Raw genomic sequence first — 26708 nt, forward strand, 5'->3', positions numbered from 1 at the left:
GAAAACATTACTAAGCCAGTCGTTCCATTTGCCTGCCTGGAATGCAAGAGTTCTGTCCAAGAATCTTTTGTAGTGGCAGGCTTTTATTGTCGGATAGGTGAACAGATGTATTCTTTGTGTGGGCCTAAGATAACTTGCCAGATTGAAGTGGGAAACCAGGTAAGTGGGGGGCCAGACCAAATATTGATTTATAACATAGACAAGCAAATTTAAACAGGATTCGCCCTCTAGGGGCAGCCAATGGAGTCTTTGGTAGTAGGGACTTATGTGTTCCCATTTTTTCAGCCTAAAGATCAGTCGAACTGCTGAATTTTGAATGACTCTGAGTCTTAGAATGTTTTTTTTGAAGGAACCCAAGTAAATAATGTTGCAATAATCGAGCAAGCTCAGGATGGAAGATTGAACCAGTAAGCGGAAGGATGGTGCATCAAAGTATTTTCTGATGGTTCTGAGTTTCCATAGTACTGAAAAGCATTTTTTAACTAGTAAGTCTGTGAGCATTTAGAGTGAGGTGGCGGTCCAGGGTGACTCCCAGGATTTTAATGGAGTGGTCAATAGGGAAGTCCTGACCATTCAAGGAGATCGAAGAGTCTTTGATTTTGTCGTTAGGGCTTGTCAGGAAAAATTTAGTTTTGTCGGTGTTGAGCTTCAATTTGAATTCTGTCATCCATCGTTCGATTTCCTTTAGAATGGATGATAGATGAATCTTTGTCTCAGAGGTCAGAACAGTAAGGGGAATAACAATGGTGATATCGTCAGCGTAGATATAAAATTTAACCTTTAAGCTTTGTAGTAAGTTCCTCAATGAGGCAAGGTAGATATTGAACAATGTAGGGGAAAGAGGAGAGCCCTGAGGGACTCCGCAAGAGTTAACCCAACTAAAGGATTTTTTATTGTCACTGTAGACTTGATATGACCATTTGCTCAAAACCCCCCGAAACCATTTTAATACGTTGCCTGAAAGACCAATTGACTCCAGACAGTCAATCAGAATAGCATGGTCAACTAGATCGAAGGCACTACTTAGGTCTAGTTGCAGAATAAGAGCACTGGTACCCTGACTGAATAAGGTGTGGAAGAAGTCTAGTAGTGATGCCATAACAGTTTCAGTGGTGAATCTGAAACAAAAACCAGACTGATTGTCATGCAGTATGCTAAATTTGTCCAGATACATTACTAGATCCTGGTTGACAAGTCCTTCCATTAGCTTGACGAATAAGGGAGTGCTCGCAATTGGTCTGTAATTAGATGTCAGTTTGGTAGACTCTCTAGGGTTTTTTACGATTGGGGTGATCAAAATCTGGCCTAGACCCTCAGGGAAAGTACCGGTTAGTAAGAGAGAGGAGAGCCAGTTGTATAACTTGGCTTTGAAAGAGATTGAAGTGACTTTCATAATGTTTGGGGGGCAGCAGTCTAATCTGCAGTAGGAAATGGCGTATTTCGCGTAATATTTGGAGAATTTTTGCCAGGATGGTGTAGTGAAGTTATTCCAGGCCATATCTACCCTAGGGTCATCTTTGTGTTGGGCAACCGGGTAGTTCAAATGGTTGGTTGAGGAGCCCGCTAATTTGGATCTCAAATTGATGATTTTGTTGTTGAAAAATTCAGCCAGAGCATCTGCAGATGGTGGGGGATCAAGGGTAGAACAAGATAAGGGCCTGTATGTCATAGAATGTTAGGTGTAACATTGGGCAAAAGCGAACAAGAAAGGGCCTTGGGGGTACTGATAGACAGGAACCTGAAGCCGTCGGCTCAGTGTGCGGCGGCGGCAAAGAAAGCAAACAGGATGTTGGGCATGATAAAGAAGGGGATCACGAGTAGATCGGAGGCCGTCATAATGCCGCTTTACAGAGCAATGGTCAGACCACACTTGGAATACTGTGTCCAGCACTGGTCTCCATACCTAAAGAAAGATATAACCCTGCTGGAGAGGGTGCAGAGGCGAGCCACGAAACTAGTAAAAGGTGTGGAAAATTTGAGCTACAAAGAACACCTCGGAAAATTGGGACTGTTCACCCTCGAGAGGAGGAGGAGGCTGCGAGGGGATATGATAGAGACTTTTAAAATATTAAAAGGATTCGACAAAAAAGACCAAGAAACATCATTATTCACTTTCTCAAATGTGACATGGACAAGAGGTCATGGACTGAAACTGAGGGGCAGCAGGGCCAGGACAAATGTCAGGAAGTTCTGTTTCGCACAGAGAGTTGTGAACGCTTGGAATGCTCTCCCGGAGGAGGTTGTGATGGAGGCTACCATTCTGGGATTCAAGCGCAAGTTGGATGCACACCTTCTTGCAAATCACATTGAGGGATACAGGTAATCAAGGTCTCCATCAGGGAGTACCTGGCTTGGCCTCCGTGTGTGCGGATCGCTGGACTAGATGGACCTAGGGTCTGATCCGGTGAAGGCATTATGTTCTTATGAGACTGTTGACTAATTCAAAGAGATTTCTCCTGTTGGTGTTCGGCGATCCAATTTTTTGGGCATAAAAGTTAGAGTGCTTCTTTATTATTAGTTTTTTGTATTCGTCTAATTTTAGTCTCCAATTTGACCTCCCCACACTGTCCACTGATTTCAACCATTGTCTTTCGAGTTTCCGTAACTCCCGTTTCATATTTCCTAACTCGGTATCGTACCAGCCATCCAGATTCTTGTTTCTTATTTTTCTTAGTTTAGTGGGGGCCATTTTGTTTAATATCTGCGTACTCAGGTTGATCCAAGAGTCCGCCGAGAAGGAGTCTGAGTCTCGGCTAGAAGTTAAGTCATAGTGTGACCAGAATTCTATTGGGTTCACCATACCTCTGCTAGCTACCATTTTTTTAGGTCTTTTTGCCACCTTGGGTTTGGATGGGGAGCGTCTTACTTGCCAGCGAAATTGGAAACTGCATAAACGGTGGTCTGACCATAGAGAGTCGGTCCATATGGCTTGGTTCCCAGTAAATCTTGGGATTGGCTGGTTCTTTGGTGGAAAAAGTGACTAGATCTAGCTGGTGGCCTTTTTGATGGGTCTTTTCTGGAGGCGGCACAAAGAAATCAAGTGAAGAAATGAAGGAAATTAGATCTTTGGAATCATCCTGCTCTGTCTGCTCTAGGTCAGTGTTTTTCAACCGCTGTTCCGTGGCACACTAGTGTGCCGCGAGATGTTGCCTGGTGTGCCGCAGGGCCGCCATCAGGGCAGTACTACCAGTCCTGCATTCAGGGGCCCGGAGCTGACAGGGGGCCCGAGGCAGGGGCGCCAGTAGCTCGCCAAGGCAAAGTGAGTCGATCACCCATGACTCACTTTGTCTTGGCGATCTAATCTATCGAGCCGATAAGTCTTCTTCTCCCCGACGTCAATTCTGCAGTCGGAGAGGAAGTTCAGGCCAGCCAATCGCTGCCTGGCTGGGCGGAACTTCCTCTCCGATTGCAGAATTGACGTCAGGGAGAGCATGCGTCGGCGTCGGCTTTGGGGCCTGTTATCCATTGGTGGGTCCTGTTCCCCAATGGCAGCGGCAGTGGCAGTGGCTTGGGGAACGGCAGGCAGAAAGAAAGAAAGGGGGCAGGCAGGGAAACAGAAGGAAAGAAGAGAAACAGAAAAAAAGAAAGAAAGGTCAGGGAGAGAGGAAGAAAAAGTTGGGGGAGGGAATGAGGTGTGGAGGAGAGAAAGCATACAGGCTGATAGAAGGGAAGAAAGATTGGATGCACAGTCAGAAGAAGAAAGTGCAACCAGAAATCACCAGACAAGGTAGGAAAAATGATTTTATTTTAAATTTAGCAAAGTGGAGGCAGTATTACCACAGTTTTCAAAGGAATTTGCCCAAATAACTTAATAGTTAACTGGGTAAATTCCCAGAGATGAAAACTTCCCTTCACTTACTATGCACAGTTCTGAATTTATATCTGCTGTCTATATTTTATAATATGGTCACCTTTTACTAAACCGCAATAGTGGTTTTTAGCGCAGGGAGCCTATGAGCGTCAAGAGCAGCGCTGGGCATTCAGCGCAGCTCCCTGCGCTAAAAACTGCTATTGTGGTTTAATAAAAAGGATGGAGGGTATATTTGTCTATTTTTGTATGCTATAAAAACCAAATACAGAGAGAGACTGAGAGCTGTTGACGAAGAGCTACGTGTGTGTCTTTCTTCGATTCCAGCCAGAATATCAGCTTTGTGTTCAGCCAAACAGGCCCAGGTTTCGCACTGAATAAAGTATTTTATAATTTTTCACTTTTCTGTTTACTTAATATTTCATAATAAAGTAATTATAAAATACTTTCTTTGTGTTTATTTGATTCCTATTCAAGAGAATTACTTTATATATAGTCAATATAGGCACAGAGTTAAATTTTTTAACATTTTCTAATGGTGGTGTGCCTCGTGATTTTTTTCATGAAACAAGTGTGCCTTTGCCCAAAAAAGGTTGAAAAACACTGCTCTAGGTGAATGTTTAGATCACCTGTCAGTAGGTTGTGTGGGCCTAGTATAGAATTTGTAAGGAGGAATTTGGAGAAAATGTCTTTGGCTGCGGGCCATTTTTTAGGAGGAATGTAGAATAAGGTAATTATTAGAGCGTCTTCTAACTGATCTGTCCAGAGTTTACAGGACATGATTTCAAGGTCAGCTGAGGAGTTTGAGGCTAGGATTGTGGACATGAATGATTCTTTTAGGATGATGGCTAATCCTCCCCCTTTGCCTCTGCTTCTAGGTAGAGATAAAATTTTAAATCCAGGAGGCAGGCAGTCGTGTATAATAATGTCGTTATCTGCGACCAACCAAGTTTCCGTTAGAAGAACAAAATCGGGGTTGGCTTCTTCCAGCCAGTCTTTGACCAGCTGTGATTTATTCCTAATTGAACGTATGTTTAAGTAGAAACCGTGAAGAGTGTGATGGTAAGGAGCATCGGAGGTTACAGAATAGGTAATCTTTCTCAGCTTCCGCTGTCTTTTACAGTATGGTCTGCTAAGTTTTTGTGAGGGGGGTACGACCGGGATTTGGAAGGGACCCCATTCAGAGCAGTCGTATAGATAAGGATTATCAGCTCTAAGATGATCTGGGTTAGCTGGACGAGATCTTATGAGTACTGGGATAGGGATAGCAAAAAAAATGCAGCAACTGACCTGCTTTTGTAGCAGATCCAATAGACCATGAGGGCCCAAATCAAATAATTAGTTAAGAGAGTCATCTTATATAGAGTGGTCCAGGAGACTGAAGGCTTAAGAGAAGAGCTAGTAGATTAAATCATGCAGGGAATGGGTAGGAATTGACTGGAGTAATCATGCAGATATTTTAAGTGGAAAAGTCATGCTAAAGGTTTAGAAAACATTTCATACACTGAGAGACTGGAGAAACTGGGGCTCTTTTCCTTGGAGAAGAGGAGAATTAGAGGGGATATAATAGAGACTTACAAGATCATGAAGGGCATAGAGAAAGTAGAGAGGGACAGATTCTTCAAACTTTCGAAAACTACAAGAACGAGAGAGCATTCGGAAAAGTTGAAAGGGGACAGATTCAAAATCAATGGGTGGTGGACACCTGGAATGCGCTTCCAGAGGGCGTGATAGGACAAAGTACGGTATTAGGGTTCAAGAAGGGATTGGACAATTTTCTGAAGGAAAAGGGGATAGAGGGGTATAGATAGAAGTCTACTACACAGGTCCTGGACCTGTTGGGCCGCCACGTGAGCGGACTGCTGAGCGCGATGGACCTCTGGTCTGACCCAGCAAAGGCACTTCTTATGTTCTTATATAATTATCTTGGGATCTGAACTAATTACAGTGGAACCTTGGTTTACGAGCATAATTTGTTCCAGAAGCATGCTCGTAAATCAAGTTACTCATATATCAAAGCGAGTTTCCCCATAGGAATGAATGGAAACTCGCTTTGATTCGTTCCACCAGCCCCCCCCCCCCCCCCCGAGGCTACTGGCGCTGCTCCATCACCCCCTCCCCCCACTCTAACCGGCATCGCACCCCCCTCCCCACGAATGCCCCCCCTGTGAGAACCGCAAAGCACCCCCGTGCTGAAAGCGGCATCCGCCCGCCCTTCTTCCCAAATATGGTCCTTGCCCCTTCTGCTCGTTGTAAGGGTGAATGCGAGCTCCCGCCTCTTGCCTGGGCTGGGCCTTGAGCATCTGCGCACGCTCAAGGCCTTCTGGCTCTCATTCTCTCGGAGAGAACGAGATCTCCGAGAGAACGAGAGCCAGAAGGCCTTGAACATGCGCAGATGCTCAAGGCCTAGCCCAGGCAAGAGGCGGGAGCTCGCATTCACCCTTACAACGAGCAGAAGGGGTAAGGACCGTGTTTGGGAGGAAGGGCGGGTGGATGCCACTTTCAGCACGGGGGTGCTTTGCAGTTCACGGGGGGGGGGGGTTGCGATGCCGGTTCGGGGGGGGGGGTGCGATGCCGGTTAGAGCGGGGGGAGGTACTCGTACACCGGAACATGCTTGGTTTGCAAGGCAAAATTTTGCTGAGTGTTTTGCTCGTCTTGCAAAACACTCACAAATCGAGGTTCCACTGTATATAGTTCAGCAGAAATTTGTTTCTTTTTTTTATTATTAAGCAGGGTGCCTGTTAGCATTGTGTTGAAATACTGTTATGTTGACACTGGTGACTTTTTTTTTTGCTCTACTGAGTTTTTATGGCAGGAAAATATGCTGTGTTTATGCCTTCATTGTAGGGGGAGAAGTCCTCTTCTGCAGCGTGATTCTCTCCCTACCTCATTATTTAAATTGCAACTGGTTTTCTCAGGATAGGTGAACCTTTTTCGGAGGAGCCTTTTTCAGACTTTTTGCAGTCTGTCCTGGGAGCAAGTAGAAACCTGAGCCTGTTCCCTTTGTTACTGGATTTTTCAGCTCTAAGAGTATCAATTGTATCTTCTTTTGTTACATAAAGTTTTCTGCATGAGTAAAGGCATGTCCTCCCCTATCTTGGGGCTTAATACAGCTCTGGAACTTTCTATGGTGGACCCTGCAAAATATCTTAGTTTACATTTGGATCATGCTTTAGAGCAGTGGTCTCCCAACGCCCGGTCCACAAAATTCCACCATTGTGGCCCTCAAACAGTTGGATGAAATGATCTTCAAATCCTGTAAATGTGTTCATTTACAGGATCTTGTCCACTCGGATAGTGCATTAAATGACTTAAAAAAAGGATTGCTGTATGCTGGGGTTATATATAAGTTGAGCTAACAAACCAAAAAGCAAAGGAGGTATTAAATCTAAAACAAGGATGCTCAATAAAGAATTTAGTTTACAAATGAGAATCCATAATGAATATAATTCCTAATACATATTTTATTCAGCAAATCTATAAAATTTTGATAATGCATAAACACAAATATACATACATGTGAATATAAAGTCCAGAAGGAAATACAAACAACTAAAGAAAAAAATCGCATCAGTCTTTTGAAAAAGCTGGAAGTCCACACAAACACACAGATATTTCAAATAAATAAAGAATAAACTTATCTGAAAACAGTCCCAATCAGCAGCATGTTCGTAACGCTGAAGAGGATCCAGTAAAAATGGCGGGAAAGTTAGTTGCAGTCAGGTCCTTCTAAGTGCTTGAATGTTCATCTATTTTTAAATCATGTCTCTCAAAAGATCAAGAATCAATCAAAGTGCAGATGGAAAAAGTTCAAACATGAATCCATTGAAAGTGACGAGTGCAGTTCATAAAGGTCAATTCATGAAGTTCAACTCCCTCAACACAGATCGTGTTTCAAACATCTCTTTATCAAGAGGAAGATAGCAACGGGTAAGGAGGAGAAACAAGCATACATCCAAATGGTAGCTGCCAAAGCAAACAGTTATCATAGGGCAGGCATAGGACCTACAATCCTTGTGCCAAATGTAAGTATGTAAGGCCTTAAGACAGGTCAAAGGTCAGCATTCATATTTAGATGCATGTGCAGGAAAGTTTCTTCATTTTTTTTTTTGGCTACACTTACTGTGTTGTGTGAACATATCTTTTCAACTTTGAATGTTTTAAAGTCAAAACTGAGAAATGGACTAACTGCAAACAGTACTTTTGGTGGAATTCTGCATGTGTGAGTTAGTGGTTCATATAAAAAGGTCTAAGCCAGCACAGGAGGAGAAAGTGGGTTGGTTCACTTCAGTTTCTGCTACTCATATCTGCACTGAATTCTGCACAGCATGTACAGAATTCTATGCATCCTGAGGGGGTGAGGAATTCTGCTGGGGTAAAAGAGTCTCTTAACTGTATTACGAATGTACAAGGCAAGTGATGACTAACAAATCAAAAAGTTGACCAAGTGGTCCACAATTATCATCAACTAAATTTAGAAAAAATCCCACTGGTATTAAACCATGAAGTTGTAAGGCCACACTTTTTTCTCTATTTATCAGGGTAAAAAGCCTCACAATATAGAGCTGTATACCCATTCGGGTCTTAACATGAAAGAATTCATTTGCTCTTGCTCACGTCATAGGCAAAAACCCTGTAGAGATTCTTTTTATTATAATATATTCTTTTTATCTTCTTTATTTCTGTTTTTTCTTAAAAATCTGTTAGTTTGAGTGTAATCCTCATACTTATTTATAGTAATATAGTTGTAGATTACAACTGAATTGGTGTCCACCGCTTATGTCTTCTGCAGCAGACTCAATTAATCTGGCCTTACAGACTATTCATAGTAAACAAAACTGTCAACATTGTAGCTTCTTATAAACTCCGTTGTTAAACTCAGTTCTATACAAGCAATCAAACCAATTACTTATCTTAGAGGATCTTGTCTCTTTTTATCCTTTTATCTCTTTAGATCCTTGGTTCGCTGAAATATATCTTTTCTGCTCAACAGTAACCGCTACTCCGTTTTCACTGACCAACGCAGTCGGCATTTCGTGGAGATATCTTTTACTCCTGCTGCATCAGGGAATTTTTTAGGAGTGATATTTTCTTGGCTGCAAATAGAAGTTCTGGTTACCATTGCATTTAATCCATACAAAGTGTGCTTATTTCTTTTCATTTTACCTGATAATGGCTGTGCTGATTCTTTGCACTGATTCTGTCAAACACACACGCTGTGTAGTCACGTGGTACATTCTCTATACCAGGGGTGTCAAAGTCCCGCCTCGAGGGCCGCAATCCATTCGGGTTTTCAGGATTTCCCCAATAAATATGCATGAGATCTATTAGCATACCATGAAAGCAGTGCATGCAAATGGATCTCATGCATATTCATTGGGGAAATCTTGAAAACCCGACTGGATTGTGGCCCTCGAGGAGGGACTTTGACACCCCTGCTCTATACTGTAATTGGTTAATCTTTTCATCTGCTTTAACACATTAAAACTCTAAAAATCGTAATCTCTACTGACATCCATGATCTTTTTAGTTTAATTTGTTCAGTGTAATTAAGATGCAGTAAGCTATTCCATTCAGAGACTCTAATAGAAATGTTGCTACAATAGATTTTCAGGATATACCTAAAATAAATATGCATGAGATGAATTTCCATTTTGGGTATTCTGAAAACCTGATTGACTAGGGGTGTCCTGATAACTGGGTTGAGAATTCCCTCTCTAAAAGATGGGCCTGAGGCAGAATGAAAAAAACATTGTGCAGCTTTCTCATAGTACTCTGATTCAGTTCTTTCCTAATATGAAGTGTGTAACCACCTATACTGTATATTTGCCTGAAACAACAGTTTTTGAATCCTTGTACCATTTTACTTACTGTTCCTTTCTCCTCCAAAGTTATCTAGTGAGGAGGGGGTTTTGTTTTGTACATGTAGCTAGAAATGTGCAAATAATTCAAAATTAATTTTGAATCAGGTGGATTTTCGTCTTTCAGATCTGTGTGATTTTCTAGACTTTAGATTTATTAATCACTCCTAACTATGCTTGAGGTGATATATAGACCAAAGATTAATCTTCCTGAATTGCATACTAGATTAAAAAAAAAGAAAAGAAATAAATCAGGAAATAAAACTGTAGCAAACTTGTCAGATTTATTCCTGCAGATTTTGTTAAAGAATGCATAAATTTTCTGGGCAATCCATCCTCTCTGAAATATTTATTGGGAAAAACAGATATGGCCATTTACCACATAGTATAAATTTTCTGTCTATTTAGAGAGAGCATAATACAGGGTGTCCTCTTAGTCTACATTAAAAGAGGGAAGTATTAAAAAGCCTATGCTGTTCTGGTTGCTGCAAAATTAAGGGGCTTGTTTTACTAAAGTGCAGTGATTTTTTGGCACTTTGTGCCTGATACTCTACACTCTACACAAAACATTAGAAACAATAACAACTTGGATGAAAGACCACAAACTGAAACTAAACTCAGACAAAACTAAATTCATTCTCCTCGAAAATGATAAGACCCCATCCATAACAGCCCTAGTAATTAACTCAAATAATTCTCCATGCAACCCACTCTAAAACTACTGGGAATGACGATCGACAGGTTCTGTACCATGCAACTACAAATCAATAGAACAATACAGAAATCCTTCGCAATCATGAGAAACTTAAGACAAGTGCGAAAATTCTTCGACGAAACACAATTCCAGATTGTAGTCCAGGTCCTAGTGCTGGGTCTTCTAGACTAATGAAACATTCTCTATCTCCCCTTCCCCGCAACCATGATTAAACAACCACAAACAGTCCAAAACACAGCTCTGAGACTCATCTACTCACTGAGGAAACATGACCATATCACCGAGGCGTACCTCCACTCACACTGGCTACCAATACAAGCAAGAATACAATTCAAGTTCTACTGTCTACTATTTAAAACCATGAACGGTGGCTGCCCAACATACCTGAACAACCGCCTAATCCAAATCACCTCAACCAGACAAAGAAGAATCCACTCTCCATTCACATATCCCCCAATCAGAGAAGTCAAACGGAAAAACTGTACGATGGCCTCCTGGCCACACTAGCAGTGAGATTGGACTACCAACTCTCCACTTGGCTGATAACAACCTCAGACTACAGAACATTCAGAAAAGAAATAGAAACCATACTATTCAAAAAAAAACCCTACTACCCAACAATTCCTTGAAATCAACCTAACACCATCACTATTCTCAAAAACAATCTAACGCCACAAGAACCTCCTCATCTCTTTGAACCAACCTCACTATTCTCAAATTCCTCTGGAAATGGCCAGATATATCCTTATGTAATCCGCCTTGAACCACAAGGTAACAGTGGAATAGAAATCACTAATGTAATGTAATAATGTAAAGTCTGTGTGGTAATTGTCATTACAATTGTTGCTGATCATTGTAGGGGAAAAAAACAAACAAACTGATCTTCATCGATCAGCCTCTTGATTTCCCCCTTTGTCCCAGCATTTACAAAGGAACAATTCCCATACACTTCTGCCCCATCACCGACTTTGATTCAGATTGGTTGCTTTGACCCTTAATGGAAGCCTAGTGTTAGGTACTACCTCTAGAGTTCTTTTTGCTAAATTAGGACTTTGTCCCAGAACAAGCAGGCAGCATATTTTCACCTGCGGGTGACATCATCTACGGAGCCCCAGAACGTACAGCTTTAAAAGTGCATCACCACTTTGTTTTTAGAAACTTTGTGACTGTCCACACCGCTGATGCGCGAGTGCCTTCCTTCCCCGATGTAGGCTTGCAGTACCTCAGTTCTTCATTTTCTGCAGAGCAAAGAAGTCGTGTCTCTGAACTCTGTTCAGTTTTTTGTGCTTTGCCTTCTCGCTAAGTGTCTTTTTTAAAATTCTATTTTATGTGTTTAGTTGTTTCCTTTACCCCAGCACAACAAAAGGTAATTACACAAGTTTCTACATATTTTGGATTAACATTGCCCCTCAGCAAAGCTGAATTTTCAGAGCGCAAAGATCTTTTAGGGAAAGAATGAAACCTGGTGAAAAGAAATTGCAGAGCTGTGAAGTTGTTTAGGTGCAATAATAAATGCAAATGAATCGCTTGCCAGAACAATCAGATTGTGAACCATATCTGGATGGCTAAATGTAGATAAATAAGTGAAACAAATGTGAAAAGGAAATTCTAGTCTGGTTTAAAGGTAAGATACCTAAGATGGTAATGAGGCCAGCACTAATCTATGAAGTAGAAACTAGACTATGAGGGTAGCTGTGAAAGAAGAGGATGCTTACCTAAAGATGGGAGTGTCAGCTCTAGAAAGTTGGTCACATAGTGCATTAATTTCAATGTTTAATGCAATTAAAAGGTATATATAATTTTTGGTTAATTTTGTGCATTAACCTTTTATTTATATGCATTCCTTATGGTAAATTTTAAAGGCTACAAAATACTTAGAATTGTTTTTAAACCAAAAGGAGATATTCAGCAGTGCTTTGACATAATGGTACTTGATTCCATCTGTAATTTGTTAATATCCAAATTCTCTACATAAAAAGATAGTGATGTATCTTGTAGTAATTGGTTTTGTGCTGGCATATGAGAGTTTAAAACTAACAAAGCAGGTTTAGTTTTCATAAAATTGGATTAGTTGATGTATGCATAGAACTGAAAGAGGCATTTATACCTTGTATGTAATGTTGTTTTAGAGAATTATTTGCCACGTTGAAAAATATGCAGGAAATGTGTGGGGGGGTTTCTGTACTCTGGGCTCAGAGTTCAGTTCTGAGGAAAAAAGGGGATTTGGTAGTCCTGTCTCAGTCAGAAGACATGCTTGTGCTCTTTCTTCTTTTAGGTAACTATTCTTAATTTTGATTTTACTGATATTAATATTCTTTGCTTATATGTGTGTGTGTTAGCATTAAATTGAAGCAAAATGTTTCAGAGGCATAACAAGCTAGCTAATGTTTACAGGGTAACATAATGGTTCATTCCTCTTCTTTTGTTAGCAAACTGGTTTATGTGGCTCAGTAGGGTAGCCCGGAATGTGGATATTTGAGGATAGGTGTGTACAAGACATCTGCAAGTTGAGGCAAGAGAGGGAATAGGTGGCACATATATAACACTGTATGCACACTATAGCGTTAACTAATCTCCACCATACACATAGCCTACTTCTTGAAAGTGTCAATATATTTAAGGTAGTTCAGTATTTCTAGCTTCAGAGTGAACACAATTAATCATCTCTCTGTTATGCTAGTTTTGATTGTCTGCTGGTGGTGGTGTGGGATTACCGTCAGCACCATGGAAGGAAGGGAGTAGGGAGGGGCGGTGTTTGTTTTATTTTTTTTTAATAGAGGATGCATTTGTGATGTGTACTATGTTTCTTCTTACTTCCCAGCTCCCAAATGTTTTCCCTTTTCTTTCCCCTACTTTTTTTTTTTTTTTAATGTTTACCTCTATGCTATAGTTGATATAGAAAACAGAATGAACAGCAGATGGAGGAAAGGCTCAACACAGAAAATTCTTGCTTTGTCTATGGGCTCCTTTTATGAAGGCATGTTAGGGCCTTAACGCGTGGAATAGCACGCGCTAGCTGCTACCGCCTCCTCTTGAGCAGGCGGTAGATTGCTAATCCGGTGCATGCGCTAAAAACGCTAGCACACCTTCGTAAAAGGAGCCCTATATTTCCCTTAGTAATTAGCTGATGAGAGCCAGCAACCCTGTCAGTCTTGCTTGTCCCTAAATCTCTATTCTCCTTGACATGATTGCTCATTTTCCTCCTCCTTCGCCTTAAAGACTTGGCATCACTGTTGGGCAAACTTTTTTCCTACCACAAGGTTTCTTTCATTGCCTGTGGCTTGGCTCCTTAAGGCAAGGCCAGGACTTGTCTTTAACTATGTTTGCTAAAGCTTCTTTTGGCCTGTCTATTCTTTCTGAGTCTGCGTCCTTCTGCTCACCCATGCACAACCAGTATTCATATGTACAGTTTAAAGGAAAATCCATTAGTAGGTTCTCCTGCTGTAGAGAAATGTGCTTAAAATCAGTAAAGTATATAAACCATAAACTAGGTACTTTCAAGACTTCTAGTTTGACTCTGATCCAAGGTGGCAGCTTAGAATTCATGCTCTGGTGGTCTGATAAAATCTTTTCTCCTGCATTTCAACCATAATGTCTTGTTTTTTGCAATACATTTTGTTATGAGTCTATTCTTAAAACATGTCGGGTTCTAAAGAAAACAAAATTTAATGTAGCATTTCTTCTGGTGAGCAGCAATAAATGGCCCAAACAGGATCTGTCAACACCTATAAAGATGGCGACACCGAGATAAATTTTGGATTTCTCATGCAGGAGCTAGCCCAGATTAAATCCGTGATTCAAAGCATTCACAATCCATTATAGAGCTGAAGGAAGATATTAGTAATGTTTTTTTTTTTTTTAATTTCTTTATTCTTTTTCAAGCTTACATCAAGTGCACAAAAAGAACAACATGAAATACTATCATATAACACTTGAACATCATACATTATATTCTTAATATGTAAATTAATTAAAAACCCTCCCCCCTCCCATCTTTCTATACAATCATTAAAACTATCGTATTCCTTCAAAATTTCAATATCGCTACATCTTATCTTCCAATCCCCCCACCCCCCTATGTATATTATCAAAGAAAAATTATGCCTATTCACTACAAAAATCAACCATCGGTCTCCATATCTTTAAAAAAATTTTATAACTTCCTTTCTGTATTGCAATTGCTCTTTCCATCTTGTAAATATGACACAGGGAATTCCACCAAAACGTATAATTGAGATTACTGTAATTTTTCCAGTTGTTAGTAATATGTTGCATAGCAACACCCGCCATTATCATCAAAAGCTTATTGTTATGTGCTGATAATTGACTTTTTTTCCTCATAGACATACCGAACAGAACAGTATCATATGATATTTCCACATGATTAAAAAGAAATTTGAGGGAAAAACAATATGGCAGCAGCATGATTGCGGTCTGACTGTGAGCTCCGTCGTGCCTTACAATTTGCAATTTTACCTTTTCGGGACAACCGATAATGCCCCATAGTAAGCGTAAGGGCTTTCTTCGGGCAGACCTCTCCACGCCCAGGCAAGCATCGATGGACTGCTTTTTGACCAGCCCACCGGCCAGCATTGAAGGGGGAAGGAACCCAGCTTTAACTCCGATGGAGGGAGCCACCAGAGGCTTGGGGCTTGAGATCTCGTTGTCCCCCCCGGCAGCCCGTTTGCCACCTAATCCAGGGAACGAAGATGTTGAGAGCGTGAGTGCCGAGGTCCTGATGAGTCCGACACCCTCGCGCAGTGGGGGGGCCTCAAGCTGACTTGAATGCTGAGCCTCCAACATTACAAGAAGTGGGGGAGAACCGCTCTTCGCAGGTGACACTGGACAGCATTTGGTGAGTGCTCCAGAAGCTGGAAGTTGCTGTTACCAAATCTACTAGTGATATTTCAGTTATTGTAAGTAAAATTGATGACCTTTCAGCCTCAGTTCACAACTTACAAAATGAGACTAACTTAAAGTTTGATAATATTAATAAGGAAATAGCCTCGATTCAATACTTATCGGGAACACTGGTTAAGGATAGACTCTTTTTTCAGAGAAAAATTGAGCAGCTTGAGAATTACAACAGAAGACTTAATTAAAGAATTTTGAATTTTCCTAAATCTGCAATTACTGCTCCTATTGATATGTTAAAAAAATATTTGATTGAAAATTTAAAGTTTTCCTCAGACTCAATTCCACCTATCCATAGGATTTATTATCTACCAAAGAAATTGGATAACTCTTCTCGAGATAACCAGGTTGAAAAACCACAACATTTGGCTTTAAATTTATCTGACATTTTAGAAAATTCCCAAGAAGAAATTGAATATCGTGAAACAATGATAATATACTTTGTATTTGAACAAGACCTTAATGCTGTATTAAGAATTTTTTCTGGAATTCTCAAAGTCTCTTTTTGGGTCAAAAAATTTTGATCTTCCCTGATATGACAAAGTCTATCCAAGATCGCAGGAAGTTATTTCTAGCTATGAGGGAAGAAGTAAAAAATTCAGGAGCTATGTTTTTACTTAGTTACCCCTGTAAGTGTTTAGTTAGATACACTGGGATCATATATGTCTTTTTTTTTTTTTTTGTTCCTGAACCCTTTCGTAGCTTTCTGGACACTAAGAAAATGCTGTAGGGCAGTCTAAAAGGGAAAGTCTGGTTGTTTATTAGCATGTTAAGCCATCTTATTTGTATTAATTCCTAGGAATATAAGACCTCGTTATCTTTTTCTTTTTTATATATATATATATATATATATATATTTATTTATAAGTTTTCAATTTTTACAATCAAGATAAATTTATACAGAAAGAGGATTCATGATAAGAAAAGTTAGATTATCAGAGAACAATTAAAGAAGCAATTAAAATAACATAAATCTTCTCAAGTCCTCAATGGATCCAAAATGTAGGTCAAATGCGAGTAAATCAAAAGAAACAATCTTTATGGAATCATAAGCTATCAGAGAGTAAGGACATTTATTCTATTTAGCACTCTCCTTCTCTAATCGGGACAAGGACAGGAAGGTCGTCAGTTGGGGAGGTTCGAAGAAAACATACTTCTGAGTTTTATAATAAACTACACATTTGCAAGGATGTCTAAGAAAAAAAGTCGCCCCTAAAGCCACAACAGCAGGTTTTAACAAAATAAATTATCTTCTACGCTTTGGGTCTCCCTTGCTAAGTCTGGAAATATTTGTATCTTATAACCAAGAAATTCTTTTTGTCTGTGTTTATAGAATATTTTCATTAACCAACTCTTATCAAGGGTAAATGCAAGCGTCAAAAGTAAAGTAACTGGAACAGACATTTCTCTATCAGATAATTCTAATGCAGTTGAAATGTTGATAGAATCTTGATTTATTACTTGCATAATAGGTGGTAATTCAGACTCGGATATCGTTTCAACATATCTCTAGGTGTTATCATAGGAACTTTTGGAAAATTGATCAATCTTAAGTTATTGTTCCTAGAAAAGTTATCCAATGATTCAATTTTCTTTCTTAGACTTATATTATCTTTAATTAAAGTATCTTGAAGTTTCTTTGATAATCCTATAACTTCTTGTAGATTATTTGTTAAGGATTTAGAGACTTCTAAGTCTTTTTTCAAGTTCCCAATTTCAGTATCGTAGTTCTTCATTTTCCCTTCTAATTGTTGGAATTGAGAATTAAATGTTTTTCCCAAATTAGAAATCAGGTCCCCAAAGAGATTCTGATGTGAATTCATGGGGTTTTTGAGGTAAGAAAGCTTGTAAGTTTTTCTCAAACTGCTCACCAATTGCAGGTTCTTCTTGTCTCTGTTCCGTTTGGGCTGTTCTTACTCCAAAAGATGTTGTTTCTTCACTCTCTAAGTTCAGGCTCTCTTGAGAAAACTGAAAGCCTAAACTTCTGCTCTCCGGATCGATTTCTCTGGTCTCAGGAGTAGAATGTACACCATCTCCTGGCAACACTCCCTCCCTTGGAGAGCTAGTAGTGTGAGGCTGTAGAGGCGGTGCTCTGGCATCGGGGCTGAGCATTGTTTCCAGCCCCAAGGAGGTCGTCGGCATCTTGCCTTGTTGCCGCGCCTCCAGTGGGGGAACTACTGATGCCGCCGTCATGTCCTGCATCTACTGCAGGAGTTCGTCAATACTGCTGACTGCCACCGGTCTAGAGCGCCGCGAGCCACCAGCCGCGCTCCTGCCTCTTCACTTTGGCATACTAAGGTAATACTTCTCAAAGAAAATGTACAAAAGGTAAATTGTTGGCGAGATCCCTAGCGTCCTCTCTTCAAGCTCGTGCAAATGCCATCTTGCCTTCTTATTGTTTTCCCAAAGGTATCGAGACTTCTTAAGAGTTTAAAATTATGATATAACTGTAGTACCTAAAAAGTTTATGGGTAATCTATTTTAGGATATTCCTATTTTATTTTCTTCTATTTTGAAATGATAACCATATTTACTTTATATACTCTGTTTTCTGTAACAAGTGGATTCTTGTGGATTTATTTGAAAATGTATAAATAAAGAATTTAAAAAAAAAATAAATTTGAGACTGTCGCGGACCAACATGAACAATTGGAGAGTCAGTTGACACAAACTGAAGTCACAATTCAGGATTTACAACAACTTACCAAACTCATGAATATCATTCAAAAGAAATTGGAAGATGCAGACAATCATCTAATATAATAAAACGCTAGCCGCGCATGCGCATTCCATCTGCGTGTTCTGTTTTCCGTGCGCAGTGGTGCGCTGTAGGGCACTGGTAGGAGTGCGCATGCGTGCGAATCTCTCTCTGGCCGGCAGAGAATCTGTACACGGGACTCCCTGCTCTTCAGCTCCTCCAGGCAGTGGCAGACCAAACAGGACCCGATCGCGGAACACAAGGTAATGTTCTGACCGAAGTTAGTTTTAAGTGCAGGCAGGGATCGTGAGAGAAGCCGCAGCCGCGGCTTACAACTTAAAACTAACTTCGGTCAGAACTAAAGGTCATCGGCGTCGTCTTCGCTCCTCTCCCCGGCACACCCAAACCCCCATTCAGCCTCCCATCCGACCCTACCTTCGGCTCCTAGCTCCAAAGCCCGACATCCGAGACGTCTAAAAGATTGCTGCTGTTTTAGTCTGGCCCAGTTGCGTAACTTTCAGTCTAACGGCCTTAGACGAGGTTTTTCTTGAAGTTCGGTCCACGAGATCAAAGAACCGCTGTCGATGATAAGGAATGAGCCCAGGAGATCAAAGGGGAAACGCGTGACCCTCCTCTGACCTGCAGGATTTAGTCCGATAATCGGAGCCGGCTTAAATCTTGTTCCAATCTAACTGGGGGGGGAGGGGTCTCCCTTAACCTGGATTCGTTTTGATTGTTTAGGTTTTTGTTCAGAAAATATGAACGTTTAAAAAGATCCGGGCGGACAGAAGGTTTTAAAGTTAGGAACCACTTCAGACCTAAGTCGTCCGCCAAGCAATTTTTCGCCCCTTGGATATAGACAGCTTTGAGGAAGGTGTTGTGGCGGATTGCCCAGTCCAAACGTTCAGAGCTTCTTGACAAAGGGAGGAAGATCCCGTCCCTCCCTGTTTGTTAACATAATACATGGCGACTTGCTTGTCCGTCCGAATGAGGACTACCTGGTCGTGAAGAAGATGTTGAAAAGCGTTGAGAGCCTTGAAAATCGCTCTGAGTTCCAATAGATTGATGTGACATTGACGATCCGTACTGGTCCAGTGGCCTTGTGTACGGAGACCATCGAGATGAGTTTCCCAAGCGTAGGTCGAAGAATCTGTCGTGAGGACCTTCTGATGGGGGGGGCGTTTGAAAAAGCAATCCTCTGGAGAGATTGGAAGAGAGCATCCACTAACGGAGAGACTGCTTCAATGAAGGAGTGACTGTTATGTGTCGAGAAAGTGGGTCGCAAACCTGCACCCACTGAGATTCCAGGGTCCACTGAGGAATTCTGAGGTGAAGTCTGGCAAAAAGAGTCACGTGTACTGTGGAGGCCATGTGACCCAGTAGTACCATCATGTGTCTCACTGAGATTAAAGAGCGGGAAGACACTGCATGACAAAGTTCCCTCTTGCAGACCCCATACTCCACGGCCGAAGTCGATGCAGGAGGCATACTTCACGGCTGAAGTTGACATACTGCACGGCTGAAGTTTACGAAGGCGGGGATCGAGATAGCAGCCGCGGCAGCAAATTTAAACGACCGAAGTTGACAGCTCTCGCTCAGGTCAGGAGCGAGTGGCTTTTTAACCCCCCCAGCACCGCCGCTGCTGCACCTTTTCAAACCCTCCCCCCAGCACTGCTGCCATCGTTGGTACCTTTTTTTTTAAAAGCCTGGTGGTCCAGCGGTATCCCTCCCTCGCTAGATGGCTCTCGCTCAGGTCAGGAGCAAGGATGTGAGGATCAAGCTTATGCGCCCCCGCTTCGGCCCGCCGCTTGCTCCTCACATCCGTACTCCTAATCTGAGTATGAGAGTTGTCTAGCGAGGACAGGAGAGATTTTAAAAGGTATGGAGTATTTTTTTTTTTTAATTCCCTTGACGGTTGTTGGTTGGTTTTTGTTATTTTTCTGTGCCAGACTGTGTGAAGGGAAGGGGAGGGGTGGGGGGGAAATACTGCTGCTGTTGCTGCACAGGGAAGTGGGGTGGGGGGAGGGAAATGCTGCTGCACAGGGAAATTGAGGGGGAGGGAATGTTTCTGCGGCTGCAGCACAGGGAAGTGGGGGGAGGGAAATGCTGTTGCTGCTACACAGGGAAGTGGGGTGGGGGAGGGAAATGCTGCTGCACAGGGAAATGGAGGGGGAGGAAATGCTGCTGCGGCTGCTGCACAGGGAAGGGGGAGAGAAATGCTGTTGCAGAGGGAAGTGGGGTGAGGGAGGGAAATGCTGCTGCACAGGGAAATGGAGTGGGAGGGAATGCTGCTGCTGTATAGGAAAGTGGGGAGGGGGAAATGCACAGATAAATGGAGGGGGAGGGAATGCTACATAGGGGGCAGGGAGAGAGACAGAAAGAAAGGAAGAAAGACACAGGGGCAGGAAGAGGGACAGAAATACAGACAGAGAAAGGGGGCCAGGGAGAGAGAAATACAGCAGAAGGTAGAGAGACGGAAAGAAAGACAGACATATATTCTAGCACCCGTTAATGTAACAGGCTTAAAGACTAGTTCTTAATATTCTATTTGCTTTCTTAGCAGCCGCCGCACATTGAGCTGAGAGTTTCAACGTATCCTCAACAATGACACCTAGATCCTTTTCCTGGGCAGTAACTCCTAACATAGAACCCAGCATCACATAGCTATAGTTCAGGTTCCTCTTTCCCATATATATATCAGTTTGCACTTGCTCACATTAAATGTCATCTGCCATTTGACTCCCAGTCTCACAAGATCCTCTTGCAATTTTCACAATTCTCTTGTGATTTAGCAACTTTGAACAACTTTGTGTCATCAGCAAATTTATTTATTTCACTAGTTATTCCCATCTCTAGATAATTGATAAATATGTTTAAAAGCAGCAGTCCCAGCACCTACCTCTAGGGAACTGCACTATATACCCTTCTCCATTAAGAATATTGATAATTTAAACCAGTGTCTCTCAAATTTTCTCGAGCCTGGGCACATTAAAGGTAGTGGCCATGGCTTGAGGCACCCAGAAGTTCACGGACGTCACCGTGATGACATCATACATATGCGTGACATCATCACGTCGACATCTGCACATGGGCCCTGAGACGCCAGTAGGGGGTGCCAGCAGGGAAGAGGGTCGGAGAAAAGGAGAGGCACTGACGCCAGCTGATTGCCTACAGCAGTGTTTCTCATATACTTCAAGCTAAGTACCTCCTAAGTCTAACAAATATCAACTGAGTACCCCAACCACAGACCTCCCTAGGTCCACCCAAGTTCTGTCCCAGATCCCATCCCCTTTACTAATTGTAATGCAGTTTTTTCCATTCATTTTTCATATGCACACAGTATACACAGCAGATATAAATTCTCAAAACTGACACATTTCAATCACTATATTGAAAAAATAATTTTACATACCGGCGATCCTCTAAGGGCTCCTGTAATTAGCTTTAAAGGTGAGACTGGGAGGCCAGGGGGGAAGCCTTCAGCAAATCGGGCAGCGCTAGCGCTGTACGGCATAGGGAAGTCAGCTGGCATGTGCCTCTCTTCCTCCTCGGTGTGCCGCGGCACACTTGGAATCTCAGGAGGCACACTAGTGTGCTTCGGCACACAGTTTGAGAAACACTGATTTAAACCCACTGTTTTTTTCTGTCTTTCAACCAGTTCTCAATCCATAAAAGGAAATTACCTCCTATCCCATGACTTTCAAATTTCTTCAGAAGTCTTTTATGAGGTACTTTGTCAAATGCCTTTTAAAAATCCAAATACATACTGGTTCACCTTTATCCACATGTTAATTCACCCCTTCAAAGAAATGCAGTAGATTGGTGAGGCAAGATTTCCCTTGACTAAAACCATGTTGACTTTCTCACATTAATCCATGCTTATGCATATGTTCTGTCATTTTGGCTTTATAAACTAAATTAAACTAAAACTTAGCTTTGCATACCGGGTCATCAAACCAAAGGAAGCTCGACACGGTTAACAATAATTAATAAAAAAATATACCAAAAGTTACAAGGGAATTAATTTTTAAAGTATTTTGCAAATAGGAAAGTTTTTAAAGATTTGAGAAAGACTTGGAAAGGACTAGGACATCGCAAGGTTAAAGGAAGTTCATTCTATAGTTGAGAGAATTTAAAAACCAAAGAAAGACAAAAATTCTTGATTCCTTTGATTCCTTTCTTAGAAGGGAGAGAGAGCTTAAATTGTTGGGTACCTCTTGCATAAGAAAATCTGTAAATATTCCATGATAGAGGAACAAAAGGAGCAAAAATACCATATAAAATCTTAAAAATAATACATACACATTTAAATTGAATTCTAAGATGAACCGGGAGCCAATGGAGGCTCAAAAACAAAGGAGTCACGTGGTCGAACTTGCTCTTTCCATAGATCAACTTCGCAGCGATATTCTGAATTGCAACCTTTGAAGTCTATAATTTCCTGGATCCCCTCTGGAATACTTTTTTAAAAATGGATGTCATGTTGGCCACCCTCCAGTCTTTCAGTACTATGCTGGTTTTTAAAGAAAAATTACTAACAATAGCTCTGCAGGTTCATTTTTCAATTCTATCAGCACTCTGGGATGTATTCCATCCGGTCCAGGTGATTTGCTACTGTTCAATTTGTCAAATTGACCCATTACATCATCCAATGTTACAGAGATTTATATGAGTTTCTCTGATTCATCAGAATTGAATACAATTTCTGGCACCGGTATCTCCCCACATCTTCCTCAGTGAAGACTGAGGCAAAGAATTCATTCAATCTTTCCACTATGTCCTTGTCTTCCCTGAAAGCCCCTTTTATCCCTCGGTTGTCTAGCAGTCCAACCAGTTCTCTTCCTGGCTTCTTGCTTTTAATATACCTAAAAAAGTTTTTATTGTGTGTTTTAACTTCCATGGAACACAATCTTCTTTTCAAGATCTCTCTTCGCCTTCCTTATTAACGCCTTGCATTTGACTTGACATTCCTTGTGTTGTTTATAATTATTTTCAGTCTGATCTTTCTTCCATTTTCTGAAGGATTTACTTTTAGCTCTAATAGCTTCCTTCACCTCACTCGTTTGGTCATCTTTCTTCCTTTTTTTAATACATGGAATATATACATTCTGGGCTTCCAAAATGGAATTTTTAAATAACATCCACGCCTGATGTATATTTTTGATCTTTGCAGCTGCACCTTTAAGTTTCTTTTTTATAATTTTCCTCGTGTTATCATAGTCTTCTTTTTTAAAGTTAAGTGCTGTTGTATTGGATTTCCTCTGTAAACTATTCCAGGGATTATTTCAAATCTGATCATGTTATGATCACTGTTATCAAGTGGCCCCAGCATCATTACCGCCGTCACCAATTCTATCAGGAAAGAAATGGAAAACAAAGATGAGAATGTTGTAATGCCTCTGTATAGCTCCATGATGTGGCTGCATCGTGGATATTGTGTGCAATTGTGGGTGCTGCAAAATATACAGAGAAGGGCAACAAATGATGAACGGGGAAGACTTCCGTATGAGGAAAGGCTAAAGTGGCTAGGACTTTTCAACCTGGAGAAGAGACAGCGCAGGGGAGATATGATAGAGGTGTATAAAACAACTGAGTGGAATGGAAAGGGTAGATGAGAATTGCTTGTTTACTCTTTCCAGAAATACTAGGACTAGAGGGCTTGTGATGAAGCTACTAAGTAGTAGATTTAAAATAAATGAGAAAATATTTCTTCACTTAATGTGTTATTTGAAGGATCCCTAGCTAGCTGATATAGCTGGGTCACGGTGTAGATGAAGAAACTCCATCTTAGATCAGTGGGTTATAATTGGTACAAATAACAACCTGTGACTCCATTTTATTAGTAATCAAACTCAGTTAACATTGATTCTCCATAATTACCCAAATAAAAATTGCATTGTATTATATCATCTTCTGCAAGCCTGCCATAACTGGCAGGGTTGAGATGTTACATCTCATGATGAAAAGCAGGACTATGTACGCTATGTATTTCCCCCTCTTGTAAGAAGAAAAAGAGGGTCAGTCAACAACAACAAAAATAAAAAATAAAAGAAAGAAAACACTTTCCTTATTATCTCTAGACCCATTCTGTTTAAAATAATGTATACCACTGTTTTATCCTGAATATCATAGTCATCAAGACCGACAGGAACGTTCAAATCGGGTCGGGGGGTATATGAAGGTGGGGGCGCTGAGGGTTCCAACGGATCCGGTCCACTATCTATTGGCTCGGATAAAACAGGGCAGTTTTCCTAGACCTTCCGCCAGAGGGCCATTACATGCACTAGGGTAGCTTTGTCCAATTGGGGTTTAAGCCAGGAAGGTTTTAGTTGGACCGTATCCAACCAGTATCCACCAGTCCCTCAGTGGGACTGGTGACACGGATATATAGCTGACGTATAATATTCAAGTCCAGAGTACCCTCGGGGGGGGGGGGGGCCATCCTACGCCGAAAGTGGGCCATTCATATACACAAAATTTAATGAGGGTAGACTTTGTCATCTTAGGGTCGCCATAATCGCCAGAAAAGGCAGTTGTAAAATGTTTAAGCATGATCTGAAGGGGGTCGGTGGTGCTCTGACCCATATTATACAATCTATATATGCACCCAACAAAAGTTCCAATTTCCAGAAACCAGAATCCTATATACCTCTCTGTGCTTCACAACGGATTAAGAAGTTACTAGACAGAAGAGGTAGAGACAGGATAGAGAAGGAATCAACTTCTCACTTACCAAGACAGGTCCGGTACCGGCACAACAAAACCAGGAGCCAGAAATCTCCACCGATTCGTTCCTTCTCGAGGTGCAATCCGTTGTCTTCGACGAGAAACCGTTCCTGATCAACCATCAGGCTAATGCCGGCTATTACGGGTCTCGTAGGAGGCAAGGTTTGAAATCCTCCGAGGGAGACGATCGTGCCAAACAGGCTCAAGTCTGTAGATCAAGTCCCTGTTCGGGCGCCAAATGAAGGTGCCTTTTAGGATAAAGCCCTCCGTCAGTAGTGCAGAGACTTGAGCCAGAGACTGAAGAGATGTAAAAAGGCTTTTATTAAACAAGCATATATGCTGGACTTCTGGGCAGAACTGGCTGCATAAGCAGAAGACCCTGAGAGTTTTGGACACAAAGGTTATATAGGGTCCTGGCCAGTCCAAATCGGTATAACCAGCTCTGGCCAAAAGGTAAGAGCAGAGAGAAAAACAAAACCATAAATCCATCCTATAGTCTATACATCAAAGCTAGCTAACAGCAGCATCCTGTTGCCCCCTGGCCATGCCTGGCACCAAGGCAGATACATAGAACAGGCCTGCATGCATACGTGATTTCTCAGAGCAATAAAATGGAGTCACAGGTTGTTATTTGTACCAATTATAACCCACTGATCTAAGATGGAGTTTCTTCATCTACACCGTGACCCAGCTAGTCAGCTGGCCTACAGAAGAAAAGTTGGGAATGAAGGATCCCTAGCTAGCTGATATAGCTGGGTCACGGTGTAGATGAAGAAACTCCATCTTAGATCAGTGGGTTATAATTGGTACAAATAACAACCTGTGACTCCATTTTATTGCTCTGAGAAATCACGTATGCATGCAGGCCTGTTCTATGTATCTGCCTTGGTGCCAGGCACGGCCAGGGGGCAACAGGATGCTGCTGTTAGCTAGCTTTGATGTATAGACTATAGGATGGATTTATGGTTTTGTTTTTTTCTCTGCTCTTACCTTTTGGCCAGAGCTGATTATACCGGTTTGGACTGGCCAGGACCCTATATAACCTTTGTGTCTGAAACTCTCAGGGTCTTCTGTTTATGCAGCCAGTTCTGCCCAGAAGTCCAGCATATATGCTTGTTTAATAAAAGCCTTTTTACATCTCTTCAGTCTCTGGCTCAAGTTTCTGCACTACTGATGGAGGGCCTTATCCTAAAAGGCACCTTCATTATTAAACTGTGGAATTTGTTGCCAGAGAATGCAGTGAAAGCAATTAGCTTATCAGGGTTTTAAAAAGGTTTGGATAATTTCCTAAAAAGATGTCTATAATTCATTATTAATATGGACTATGGATGATTCCTAGAATGAGCAACTTAAAATCTGTTTTACTCTTTGGGATCTTGTCAAATACTTGTGACGTGGGTTAACCATTGTTGGAAACATGATAGTGGGCTTGATAGACTTTCAGCTGTCTCTTTTTCAAGCTGAAGAACCCTAACCTCTTTAGTCTTTCCTCTCATATGAGAAGTCCCATTTCCTTTATCATCTTGGTTGCTCTTCTTTTAACCTTTTCTAGTTGTACTATATCTTACAGCTGATTATTTTTGAAGAGAGCAAAATTGATTATCTATGCCAGATGTCTTTTGAAGGCAACAGTTCCTGAATTACACAGATATTCCTTATCCTTTTAAAGATAATCTGTCCTCAGTTAAAACTAATACATGGAACTGAGAAGATGCATAGAGTTACTGCAACTTCCAATTAGCACGCATCATCATCATCACCACGCGTCATCTTTTGTACCAAATACAATCATAAGTGGGGCTTAATTTGTAGAGAAAAAGGAAATGGAGCTGGGGGAGAGAACAAGGCTTGAAGTGAACTTACTCCTATATACCCAATACTTTGTGGGTAAAAGAAAGCTGGTATGTACTGTGACAAAACCTAAGACCAGTCCTGAATTTGTCCCAGTGAGTTTTAGAAAGAACACATGTCCCTTGATGACAGGC

At 41.3% G+C, this 26708-nt stretch overlaps 1 protein-coding gene across 6 annotated transcripts in view; it reads left to right on the top strand.

Moving 5' to 3' along the window:
• Positions 1–26708, top strand: part of PXYLP1 (2-phosphoxylose phosphatase 1) — a 160937-nt gene that overhangs the window by 68221 nt on the left and 66008 nt on the right. The window contains exon 1 of one of the 6 annotated variants that reach the window (XM_033957635.1): positions 15140–15240. The exons of the other annotated variants lie outside the window; for them this stretch is intronic. The gene's annotated coding sequence lies outside the window, so the exon portion shown is untranslated. Of the gene's footprint in view, positions 1–15139; positions 15241–26708 lie in introns of those variants that run through there. 6 annotated transcript variants of the gene reach the window in all.

This window comes from Geotrypetes seraphini, chromosome 9, assembly GCF_902459505.1.
Source record: "Geotrypetes seraphini chromosome 9, aGeoSer1.1, whole genome shotgun sequence".
Classification (NCBI taxonomy): Eukaryota; Metazoa; Chordata; class Amphibia; order Gymnophiona; family Dermophiidae; genus Geotrypetes; species Geotrypetes seraphini.